This window comes from Aplidium turbinatum, chromosome 3 (assembly GCF_918807975.1).
Source record: "Aplidium turbinatum chromosome 3, kaAplTurb1.1, whole genome shotgun sequence".
In the NCBI taxonomy this organism is placed as follows: domain Eukaryota; kingdom Metazoa; phylum Chordata; class Ascidiacea; order Aplousobranchia; family Polyclinidae; genus Aplidium; species Aplidium turbinatum.
In genome coordinates this window covers 5790580-5802972 of record NC_137474.1, presented here as the reverse complement: position 1 = coordinate 5802972, position 12393 = coordinate 5790580, and positions in this window count along the sequence as shown.

The following is a 12393-nucleotide window of genomic DNA, read 5'->3' as shown; positions in this document are numbered from 1 at the left end:
GAATCAATGTAAAAATGATGATTTTTGCTGTCTGGGTACGCAATGTAACCCGCCAGGAAAATTAAATAGATTTGTGCTGACTCAAACGTTGAATCAACCCAAAATTAACTTACTTTCCCCCTGAGTTATTTAACGTGATTTAACGTAATAGCGTGCGTATCGCTACTTTTGGTATTATTACATCACTACAAATCAAACATCAGATAGACTACTCTAGTATATTTTTCGGTTCTCGTTTTTTCAATGTAAAAACGACGGGTTTGCGAGCTGGGTTGTGTGCTTTTGTGAATGCAAAATCGCCCATTACGTAATCACAGAAACCCTTTTAGTGGATGGAAGTCAAGTTGCAACCGTGTTTATCTGTCTACTATTCTTTATTCACATTGCAAAACATTTCTGCAATCTTGGAGTTCAACAAGTGCATAAGTCAGACATAAATCCAAACTTGCAAATACGTTGACAATTAAAGTAGCCTATTTCGGTTATTTTATCTATAAAAAAAAACCGTTGTGTCGAATAGCACAAAACGTGTGTGGCGACATGTTTGATGCCAGGCGTTGGAACTTCGATCAAAGCATTCTCTCGCAGTGTTCAAAATGGCGGCGCTGACGCCTTGGGAGTTTCTCATGTGAAGCGTCGCTTTTAGACCTTGCTTTGAAGTACCTGGCGCAAGAAAGTTTACATAAATCAGCACTCTTATGATTGCATCACGTGATGCCCCCCCCCCGATTGTTTCTCGACCTGACGACGTTTAGTCCTCTCTCAGTTTTTTTTTTCCTTTTTATTTTCTTTTGTTTTTTTCGTAAGGCACGGCGTTTGTCGAATAGTGATGGCGCGTGTCGAGTGACCTCGTCACCGAAAAAGGCAAAATCGCAGCCCTGTATATACACAAACATGCAGAAACAGGCAAATCATACTTTTTTATTTTTTGTTGAAATGCATCAAAACTATGACAATTAGAGATTGTACCTAACTCAACTCTTAAGCTCTAACTTCTATAATATTTTTGTTTTTTTGCTATTTCAAAACTTATTATCAATCTGCACAACAACACAGTTTTGTTTTAAAAACTATCAATCCATATACTTTTTTATCTTAACCCTTAAACGCCTATGTGGGTCTCTAGTGACCCGAGCTGTCTTTACTTCCCCCATATCTCTTGGGACGTCTTGCCATATTCTGTATGACTTCCAGTATTCTCAAAGCATTTATTCTTCTCCCATTTCACATTTATCATTTTTAAAATATTCCACTGGTAAAATAGTTACTGTTGTTTCAGAAGAAAAAACTTATAGGGTCTCTAGAGCAGGGTTTCCCAAAGTGGGGTCCGCGGACCCCTGGGGGTCCGCAAAGACTGCACAGGGGGTCCCTGACGATATGACAAAATGGCGAAAACAGGCTTGACATTGTACGGTACCGTACTTCCATTGTCGCAGATGAATGCCGACGTGATTTGTAACTAAAATGAATTACTTAATGAATGTTAGGCCGAGTCAATCTTAAATATTCGAAATGAATTAGTACGTCTTGGTAATTGCTCTACCTTAAAAATTGCATTCGGCGTCTATGATGCAACAATTAAACGTACGGTGTATAGCAGTCGGGAATGTTTGCTATATAGCTACAAGGCTAAACTGTTTTTCGGTTAGCTACCTGTAGGTCTATGCAGTCCGAGCATTAAAATAGATAACCCCATAGGTGGTAAGGTTATGAAGTTCTAAAGTTTCAATTTTTGTTCGAATTGGCCTTAGGCCTAGCTTAATAATTCAAAATAAAAATAATAGATAAAAACATAGAAATAACTCAATGCGAAGGGGCGGTGTTTATGTATAAGAGTAGCAGTAGCGAAGGGACGATAGAATAGTAACGAATCGAAGTTATCAGCTAATTCATTTGTGTTAACTTTTAGTAGAATGGCAAAGGTGGCACTGCAGCTGACAACATTTTTTACAAATATATTTCTGCGCAGCTTTTTCTCCGGTAGTCTACAAAGTCAGTAGGCCTACAACAATTGAGGCTAAGCGATAGCCTGTTGCAAAAGTTTGTGCAGAAATAAATTTGTCAAACATGTACCGGTAGTCAGCTGCAGTGCCACCTCTGCGATTTTTCTAATATCCTGACTGACACGGATATTTTTTTTCTGTTTTTAAATTTTAGTGTTATAGTTCAAATCTTGTGGATAAATTTTTGAAGCAAAAGAATAAGTCGAATGATTCGGAATGTGAAGCCCAGCAATCTCAGGATGTTTCATCCCGGAAGACGAAGAGACAAAAAGTTCGAACATACGATGAGGAGTATCTTAAGCTCGGGTTTATTGAATGTCCTTCAGATGTTACTAAGCCTCAGTGTTTAATATGCTACAAAACATTGTCGAATGAATGTATGAAACCAGCCAAGTTAAAGCGGCATTTGATGGCTCAACATCCTGAGCTAGCTGGAAAGCCACAGGCTTTTTTTGACAGAAAGAAGAAAGAATATATAAAGCAAAAAGAAACTTTTACACAATCTTTGGTGTCGAACGAAAAATTAATGAAAGCATCTTATTTAGTGGCGCTAAGGGTGGCTCGAGCCAAGAAAGCTCACACAATTGCGGAAAATTTAATTCTTCCAGCAGCAATTGACATGTGTGAAGTAGTTTTGGACGGCAAATGTGCAGCCAAGCAGAAATTCCATTGTCGAACAACACGATTTCAAGAAGAATCGATGAACTTTCGAATGACATAAAAGCACAGCTGCTTGAAAGACTGAATCAAACTAAGTTTGCAATCCAAGTGGATGAAAGTACGGACATTGCCAGCCAAGCACATCTCTTGGTTTATGTTAGATATTCATGGGGAGACGAAATGATAGTAGATTTCATGTTTTGTCATCAAATGCAATGCAGAACAACCGGTTTAGACGTTTTCAACGTACTTTGTGATTTCTTTTCACAATCAGAACTGTCATGGGAACGATGTGTCGCTATATGTACCGATGGCGCAGCTTCAATGACCGGCAAGCACTCCGGGGCTGTAGCTCGTATCAGGGAAAAAGTACCGACATTATACGAACGCACTGCATGATTCATCGCGAAGCGCTTGTTGCAAAACATTTAGGAAAATCTTTGTCTGAAGTCTTATCTTTATGTGTCAAAGTTATCAACTCTATCAAAGCTCGCCCACTGCAGTCCCGAATGTTTTCGAAACTTTGCGATGAACTAGGCTCAGAACATTCAAGCCTTTTGCTCCATACGGAAGTTAGATGGCTGTCGCGAGGAAAGATTGTAGAACGCCTGTTTGAACTGCGAGAGGAGGTTTTAATTTTCTTGCGAGCGCACAATGCGGACTTAGCTTCACTAGTAGCCGATGAAATTTGGGGAACTTGGGAAACTTGCATATCTGGCAGATATTTTTAACCTTCTCAATCAACTGAACTTGTCACTTCAGGGAAGAGATGCGGACATTTTACTCAGTCAAAACAAAATAACAACATTCACAAAGAAACTCAACATGTGGAAAACGAGAATAAATGAAAATGTTGTGGATATGTTTCCTGTTCTGTGTGACTATATTGCCAACAAACCTTTAATAAATACAGATTTGATTTTCTCTGACATTCAACAACATTTGGAATTGCTTTCTGTACATTTTACGAAGTACTTTTTAAAAGAGACATATGAGAATTTTGACTGGATTTTAAACCCTTTTGTTGTTGCAAAAACTGATCTGTCAGGACGCAAAGAAGAAGAATTGGCTGAATTGTCATCTGACCGAACTTTAATGATTAGTTTCAATCAAAAACCTCTTGCATCTTTCTGGTTAATATGTTGAGAACGAATACCATTACCTTTTGCCACTACCTACATGTGTGAGACAGCATTTTCAGCTCTTACAAATATGAAGACAAAATACCGGTCCAGACTTATCGTAGACTCTGAATTGCGAGTTTGCTTGTCACAAATTGCTCCAAGAATTGACAAGTTGTGCAGTAAGAAGCAATCACATCCATCCCATTGATGTTGTCATTTCGATTAATCAACATGATTCAGTGTTACTTATTTTTATTTGTATTAACATTTATCGCTGGTTAGGCGGAAAATTGATGCGACAGAAGATTGGGGTCCGCGAAAAAACACTTTGACAAATAGGGGTCCATTGCCCAAAAAGTTTGGGAAACCCTGCTCTAGAGACCCATGTTAGGTAATAGTGCAACTTTTTTTGAATAACTTTTTTGAATAACAGGTCAGTAACTTTTTAAAGTAGGCTACCGCAAACATTAAACGTAATTCGTACAATAAATAAACCATAAAGCAACTTCCTATCTTTTCAATTATTGGTGAAAGTTTTGTATAGTTGAAAATAGGCGAGAACATCCCGTTGAATTTGCAACAAGAAAGACGAAAAGGGTTGGATCAAGCTTGCTTGGTTTTAGTGACAGTTAGTATTGTATGTGCCAAGGAAAAACAAAGTTGTAGTTTTACTACCAACTATGCATAATGATAGCCAGAGCCGGATTTAGCTGATGGGGGGGCGCGGTGCACTTTTAGATCGAGGGGCCACGCACAAAACAAAACACCTCTACGTCTACAGTAGTATTAATCCAGCACTGCACTGCACAGCATTTTGAAGAAACTTCAAAGGCTGAAAGAAAAAAATAATAATAACATAAAATCACATTTTTTCCATGCAGGGGGCCCTTCAAAAGTCGGGGAGCCCTGGGCACCTGCACCCTCTGCCCCCCCCTAAATCCGGGCCTGATGATAGCAAAGTTGATGCAGATAAAGGTTTACTTGACATGATACAAGACTATAATGCTACTAAAGCAGCTGTTGACAAAGTTGACCAACTTTGTCACAACTACAGTGTACAGAAAAGGACAAATCGCTGCGGCCACTTGCCTACTTCTACAACTGCCTCAATATTGCGGGTATCAATAGCATGGTGGTCTTCCAAGCTAAATTTCCAGGAAGGGAAAAAGAAGCAAGTCATCGACGCCGAATATTTCTGGAAAACTTAGGTATGAGTTTGCTTCATCCATGACTACAACGTCGAGTGCAAGTAAAACAGCATCCAAGAGCTGCTAAACTATCGCTACAAACATGTGGATACAAAATTGACATCGACTCTTCTCAATCATCAGCTACACATGAGGGTGGAAAGCGTAAAAGACGGCGGTGCCACATCTGTTCATCTTCTCTGGATCGTAAAACACGTGATGTGTGCGAGGAATGTAATGAGCCGCGTTGTATCGATCACCTACAAGTCACGGTTTTATGCCCCTATTGTGCAGCATGATTCTTGTGCTTAGCGTCATCATGGCTAGGCTACCACATTAGAGCACCTAGTAGCCTAGTAGAAAATTGCAATTTATCGCTTTTCTTTCACTAACTTTAGCATTTGTTGAGTTTTGAAGTTACACATTATTTCAATTCTTTTCTGTTGTTAACAGTTTTCAGTGTTGATCTTAACCTGTTAAGTGCGTAATTAAATTTTCGAAACTCTCCTTACTATGCGTATTTAATTTGATCACTCGCAGTACTTTTCGTCGCATTATTATTGCTTGCTAGGATATTGGGGAACCCCCACGACGCAGCACAATACGCTTTTGTTTAATTTCCTTTTGTGTCTATTGCTTTACTTTTTCATCAACTATTGCGGAGAAGTCTCCAGCAGGACTATTGTTTTCTGGTGTAGTTGCATTACTCTCAAGTGAAGTTTAGTTTGGAAATATTCAAACTGTATCATTTTCTGACGCTTGTTCTAATATTAGCAGCAACACAAAACCCTATTGTTTTGTTCACTATATGTTACAAAACATGTTTTCAAACACAACAAAAATTTGTGAAACTGCTTGCAACATTACATAAAAATGACTTCACACTAACTGAACGCGCATGATGTGGTTCGAATTTTATACACTGGAAGGAAGCCATTTAAAAAAAAAAAAACACGTGTAGGATGAAATCTTTTTATTCTTTCAATTATGGTTATATTGTAGGTGAGTGCAGAAGCTACCACATATTGTAATAAGATAATAATAAAATATTGTAATAGAGTGATTTAGGGATTAATGATTTCCGTCAGGCTGCAATCGTTATTGTAATGTAAACAATGCATCTATGTTTCTTCACACGTCATAATTGCGCTTTCCAGACAAAGCGAATAGAGGAAAGCGAAATTAAAAGTGCCATGAATAGCTGCGATCACGAAAACGACAATTGTCGTCTTACGCACAGCAAGAGCGACTGTCTCGGACAACAATTGTCGTCATACGCACTTAACAGATTAAATTCGGATACTTTTGCACAAAAAAAAAATGTTACATTTGCAATTATTGCAAATTTTGTTAGTTTTTTTTCGAAGTATTATGCTTTGGAGTGTATAATAGTGAAATTCCAACACAGTGATTTGTTTCAAAACCATATTTAAAAAAGATGTACAAATTGAAAGATAAAGCAATACCCTTTAACAGGCCGGGTCATTTGAGACCCAGATAGGTAATAACGGTTGGTGAAACACATAGGCGTTTAAGGGTTAAATAGATAAAACAATTTTGTTTTAAACCTCTTTGTTGAAAATAGAGTTTTTGCAAACACCAAGTAGGGCTATTCATAAATACTATATCATCATCATCGAGTTTTTTAACGTACAGGTTTTGCAGATAATACAATATAGATTGAATTTTGCTTTCAGCAGCATGATTGTGGCTTACTTCACAATGTAGATACTAACGACCTGTTTTAGCCTGATGTTGCAAGTTTTCTGTGGTAATAGTGGTTTGCACTAGCTTTCGGGACATAAGTTTCCTAGTCATGTGACATGATGAATGATGTTAGAGTCGGGTCTGTTACTATTCGGCGAGTCCGATTAGACTAGTCCGATTCGGCGAGTGCCCTATTCGGCAAGTTTTTGAAATTTTTGAAAGGAAATTATCGGGTACCGTAGCCTAATTATAATTGCCGTTTTTACATCGTTTTAACGTCGCTAAATGTTGAAATCGTGCAGAAAGGAATAAAAAGAAAATGTTTGAACTATTAAATTAAAATTCGTCATGTCAGTTCAGTTGTTTTTATTTCTGACCATCATATGAAAAACAATACACGTCAACATAGCAAAGGTAGAAGCGACAAAACGCAAACGTTAAAACGTGCTTGGATGTTTCTCAGTTTCAACGTATCCTAGTCAGCAAAAGCACCCTTTTCTATACGATTTCAACGTTTAGCGACGTTAAAACGATAGGCCACACACTTGGTTAGCCTTTTCATTCTGTTACTACAATGTAAAAATGAACTGTTAGGCTAACTGGGTTCTTGGAACAAATTTTTGCTGGTCGGGATAACTACGCTACGGTAGCCTACCCGATAATTTCCTCTCAATCTAAGTTGTAGGAGTGTAGGTTCCTAAGAGTTGGGGAGTTCCCATCCCGTAGCACAATAAGCTTTTGTTTCGTAATTCTGTATCATGTCGCCTTTACTACTCTGCAGAAATCAAAGTTGGGCCATTGCCTCTTAATGTAATCGCATTAATATTACATTATTTCTGTCAAAATGCAATTGTTATTGTAAACAAAGTTCTCTGGTTTCTTTATAGCGCCGCTCAAGCAAAGGCGACGAGCATGAAACAAAATGAAATACTTCATGAAAGGCTGGGATAGTTAAAACAAACTTAGTTGCGTTGCGCCCAGTGAGAGCAACTGGCTCAAACGACTATAGTCGTTATACGCACTTAACAGGTTAAAGTTCTTTATTACTGGACTGTAGGCTGCATTTTGGGTCCGTCATGGCAGCTCGGTGTATCCGCTATTTATGTAAAACTGTGATAGTTTTTCTTTCGCAGAAATTAATAAATAGTCTAAATTATTTGCTAACTCTGGAGTTGAACCCTTTACCATTGAGCTTTAGGCCTACATCTAGGATCTGTCATGGTAGCTCGTCTGTGTGTAGGCTATAACACCCCGTTCTGGAAACAAAAGAGCTTTAAATCCAAACAACCGGAATTCAACTCTGTACCGTACCGTATTTTAACACCTGCTTTGCACATAGCGGCCTTTGGCTAGAGTGTGGAATAATTTACAAGCATTAACAACACTACGATTATATATTCTCTCTGCCATCTCTGCAGTCTGCAAATCCTGCTTGCGTTAGTGCTTCAAAGATCAACTTTTCAAGGATTTTCTTTGATCGAAGATAAAGATTCTTAGAATCACATTCAAGTCTGGCCAAAACAAAATTAGTTAAAATAAACTTGTGAATCATGAAAAGTGAATCTTTGCAGCGCAGTTTCAAGCGATTTCAGTTCAACTGGAGGATCACTGATCAAGCAATCAAATTCTTATTCACAGTTAATTTTTTTGTGTGTTACAGTTGTAAAAATGGTCTGTGTAGCCTAAAGAGTTAAGATAAAAGAAAAATGTCGTCTTTTTCGTCTAAATTTGATTTCCGTCACCGTTACGCCGGCGATCATCGATACCAGCGTCGTTTGAATCCTAAACCGGACCATAATACAGTATCAGATCACAAAGAAGCGTATTCGGACCACAATAAAGCTTTTTCAGACTACAGCAAGGATCAGCCAATTCCAAGGATGTATGGTCCTTTTAATTCAAAAATCAGTCTCATTGTAGCTTTTGTATCTGCTGTCGCTGTGGTTGGATTGATATTGGGCATAGTCTTTTTCATATTAGGTGGTGAGTCAGAAGATAGAGGCCCTGTAGGCAGTTCTATGTGCCGCTAGAATCTAATTTCTTGTATTTTAGATCCATCTCAGATGATTGTTTTGTCCTAGCTCAGTTGCAAATTCTTGTCTTTTTTTCTAGTTTTTATTTTTAACAGTTTCCTGCCATTTCTTAGCACAAATTCTTTTAAAAAAATCACACTTTCTAATAGGCTGTAAAACTACGTTTCGCTGAGGTCCAACTTTAAAACTTAAATCCAGGCTCATTGTCTCACAACAATCACTCAAGTTTCAAATCATCATCTCAACCAACGCTTCAAGTTCAAGACAACTTTCACTTTACTACGCTGAAGAGATCGGAAGATCGAAACACTGGCCTTTGTCCGTAGTTACTTTTCGTAATGTCTTTTTAGACATTCTTTTTGAGTCAATAATACTTTTAAAGAAATAAAAAAGAGTCAAAAGGCATGTAAATTTCACTCTGTGTGGAGCTACATGTACTTGAGAGGTTAACTGTTATTTTTTTATTCACTTGTTGATTTATTCATATCAGTTTGTATCCTCTGGGGATCCTTCTCTTGTATCATGGGCCAATCCTATAGATGTTTGCTGGTACACCCCTTCATTTTCTTTGAATATTAATATTTTACTCCGCATTCTGGCTACTCTTCCAGTTAGCCTACCACTTGCACCAATGAAAGATCTTTTTCTGCTCTTCGAAGACTTAAACTTATTTAAGAAATTCAAACTGCTTTCATATGTAAAAAATCATTGCGACGGTAAATTTGTTCTAGCGCACACCATCAATGGAAGAATTTGTATGAAAAGATCGGCTAAAAAAGCAGGACTGGTAAAAGATGGAAAAGATGAAGGTACTGGACAATGGCTGCATATTAATAGTTATGATGATTTGTTTAAGGTTGGAATTGACATTGATTTCAATAAGCTAAATTATCAACCTTTGCTACTAAACGTAAATACTTCATTGGAAACTGCCTCTGACACCGAAATAGAAAGCGACTAGCCCTGAACTAATGTGTTGTTCTAAGAATGCGCCTTAAATTGCTTGCTCATGTCTAGCTCGATTGATTATAATCCTTTTGAATTTTTGCGTTCAAGTCAACCAGCCACGTTCATTTGCAATCTTAATGACAACTTTGATTTGTGTGAAACTCTAAACAAGTCACTTGTACAGAATATTAGCCCAAGTAACTATTACGAACAAAATTCTCCAGCACTTTATAGAAACCAAAATAAAACTATAGCATTTCTTCATATTAATATTAGGTCCATTCAAAAAAACTATGATTCTTTGTACGATTTTCTTACGACACTACAAACCCTTCCTGACGTCATATGTATCACTGAAACTCGCATTAAAACAGCACCATTGGTAAACATTGCTATTCCTGGCTACGACTTTGTATATGAAAACTCGTTAACCTCTGCTGGTGGGGTCATGATATATGTTTCCAACCGTTATTCTTTTTCTGTTTTAAATCATTGTAAAGTCGATTCCGATTACTGTGAAAACTTATGGATTAGTATCAAAAACTTGACCACTCAATCTAAACTAATAGTTGGTGCACTCTATAGACACCCAGGAACTAATTTATCTTCTTTTGTTCAAGATCTAAATAATTCCCTAACCACTCTGAACGAAAAGAATGAAAAGTACTATCTTCTTGGGGACTTTAATATAAACATCACTAATTGCAATCTCCCTGGTGTGACCGAATATTTAAACATGCTAGAAAGCAATGGAGTGTACCCTCTGATAGTTAAACCAACCAGAGTGACTGATACCTCTTCATCAACTATTGATAACATTTTAACAAATGACACTTCAAACGCTATCCTGCCTGGTATAATCACTAGTGACCTCTCGGACCATTATCCTATATTCTGTATTATTTCTGGTTTAAAGAACTGCTCTCGTTCAAATGCCTACTTTGTCAGAGACAAACGGCACTTTAACCCTGAGCTATATTGTAATGACCTTAGTAATCATATGTTTGAATTACTACCAGTATTGTCTGAATTGACATCTGATAATTTAAACTTGAAGTTTGCTCGATTTGTGAAAATAATCACTAGCGTAATTGATAAACATGCTCCACTTAAACAACTCTCTCGTAGACAAACTAAATTAAAAAGTAAACCCTGGCTGACTCGAGGATTGCTTGTTTCCATACGAAACAAACAAAAAATGTACAAGACTCACTTTCTAACAGGAGGCGAAACAGGAAAATACATTTACAAAAAATACTCAAATAAACTAACAAAGATTAAAAGTATAGCAAAAAAGCAGTACTTTCAAAACCAACTGAACATTAACAGTAATGAACCAAAACAAATCTGGAGTATTATAAATTCTCTTTTGCCCAATAAAAAGAAAACAATCCAAAATGTTGATTGTGTTCGCGTTGATGATAAACTGGAAAGCGATCCAAAAATAATAGCTGAGAGTTTTAATTCCTTTTTTGCCAATATCGGAAGCCACCTCGCAGAACAAGTCGAAACTGATAAAACAAATAATTTTAAAGACTTTTTAAGCAACCGTGTTTCCTCTTCTATTTTCCTTGAACCACCAGATGTGTACGAAATAATAGAAGAAATACATCAGCTAAAGTTAAATAAATCAGCAGGGAGTGATGGTATCTCGCCTTATTTCCTTCGAATCTCTTCGACTATCATAGCCTTGCCTCTATCCAACCTTTTCGACCACGCATTTTCGAATGGCATATTTCCAGATGTTCTCAAAATTGCTAAAGTCATTCCAATTTATAAATCTGGAAGCAAACTCGAAACAAATAATTATAGACCAATTTCTCTACTCTCATGCTTTTCAAAGATTCTAGAAAAGTTAATGTTCAAACGTTTGACGTCGTTTATAAATAAGCATTCGATCTTAACGCCTACTCAGTATGGCTTTCGTGCCAACCATTCAACAAGTCATGCTGCTTTAGACATTATTACCTCCTCATACGAGCAAATGCAGAACAATGAATTGACTGGACTTGTTTTACTAGATCTTAAAAAAGCCTTTGACACAGTTCATCATAAAAAACTTTTGCATAAACTTGATCATTATGGAATTCGAGGAGTTGCCAATGCCTTACTTACTTCCTACTTGAAAAATCGTAAACAATTTGTGTCTATTGGTCAAGAAAATTCTACATTAAAAGAAATAAAATTTGGTGTCCCTCAAGGGTCCATATTAGGACCGCTTCTCTTTTTACTTTATATAAATGATATATCTAACTGTGTTTCTTCTGTTCCTAGATTATTTGCTGATGACACTTGTCTGGTTATTAAAGCCGATAATTTATTAAGTCTTCAAAATTTAATTAATCTTGAACTGAAAGGAATCAAACGTTGGATCACAGCCAATTCACTTACGATAAATGCTTCTAAGTCTAACTTTTTAATAATTGCACCCAAGACCAACCAAAAATCAACTAATGTTGAAGTATTTTACGGCAATACCCAACTAAAAAATGTTCACACTGCTAAATACCTTGGTATCTTAATTGACAAAAATCTATCTTTTCTTCCTCATATTGATGCTATATCTTCCAAACTCTCCAAATCTGTTGGCATACTCTCTAAATTAAAACATTGTTTATCTACCAAAGCTATGCTTCAGCTTTACTATTCTCTTGTGCATCCTTACCTCTGTTCCCGACAATTTTCACCAAATCAAACGTCATATAAAAACCGTTCAAGTCTACTGAATATT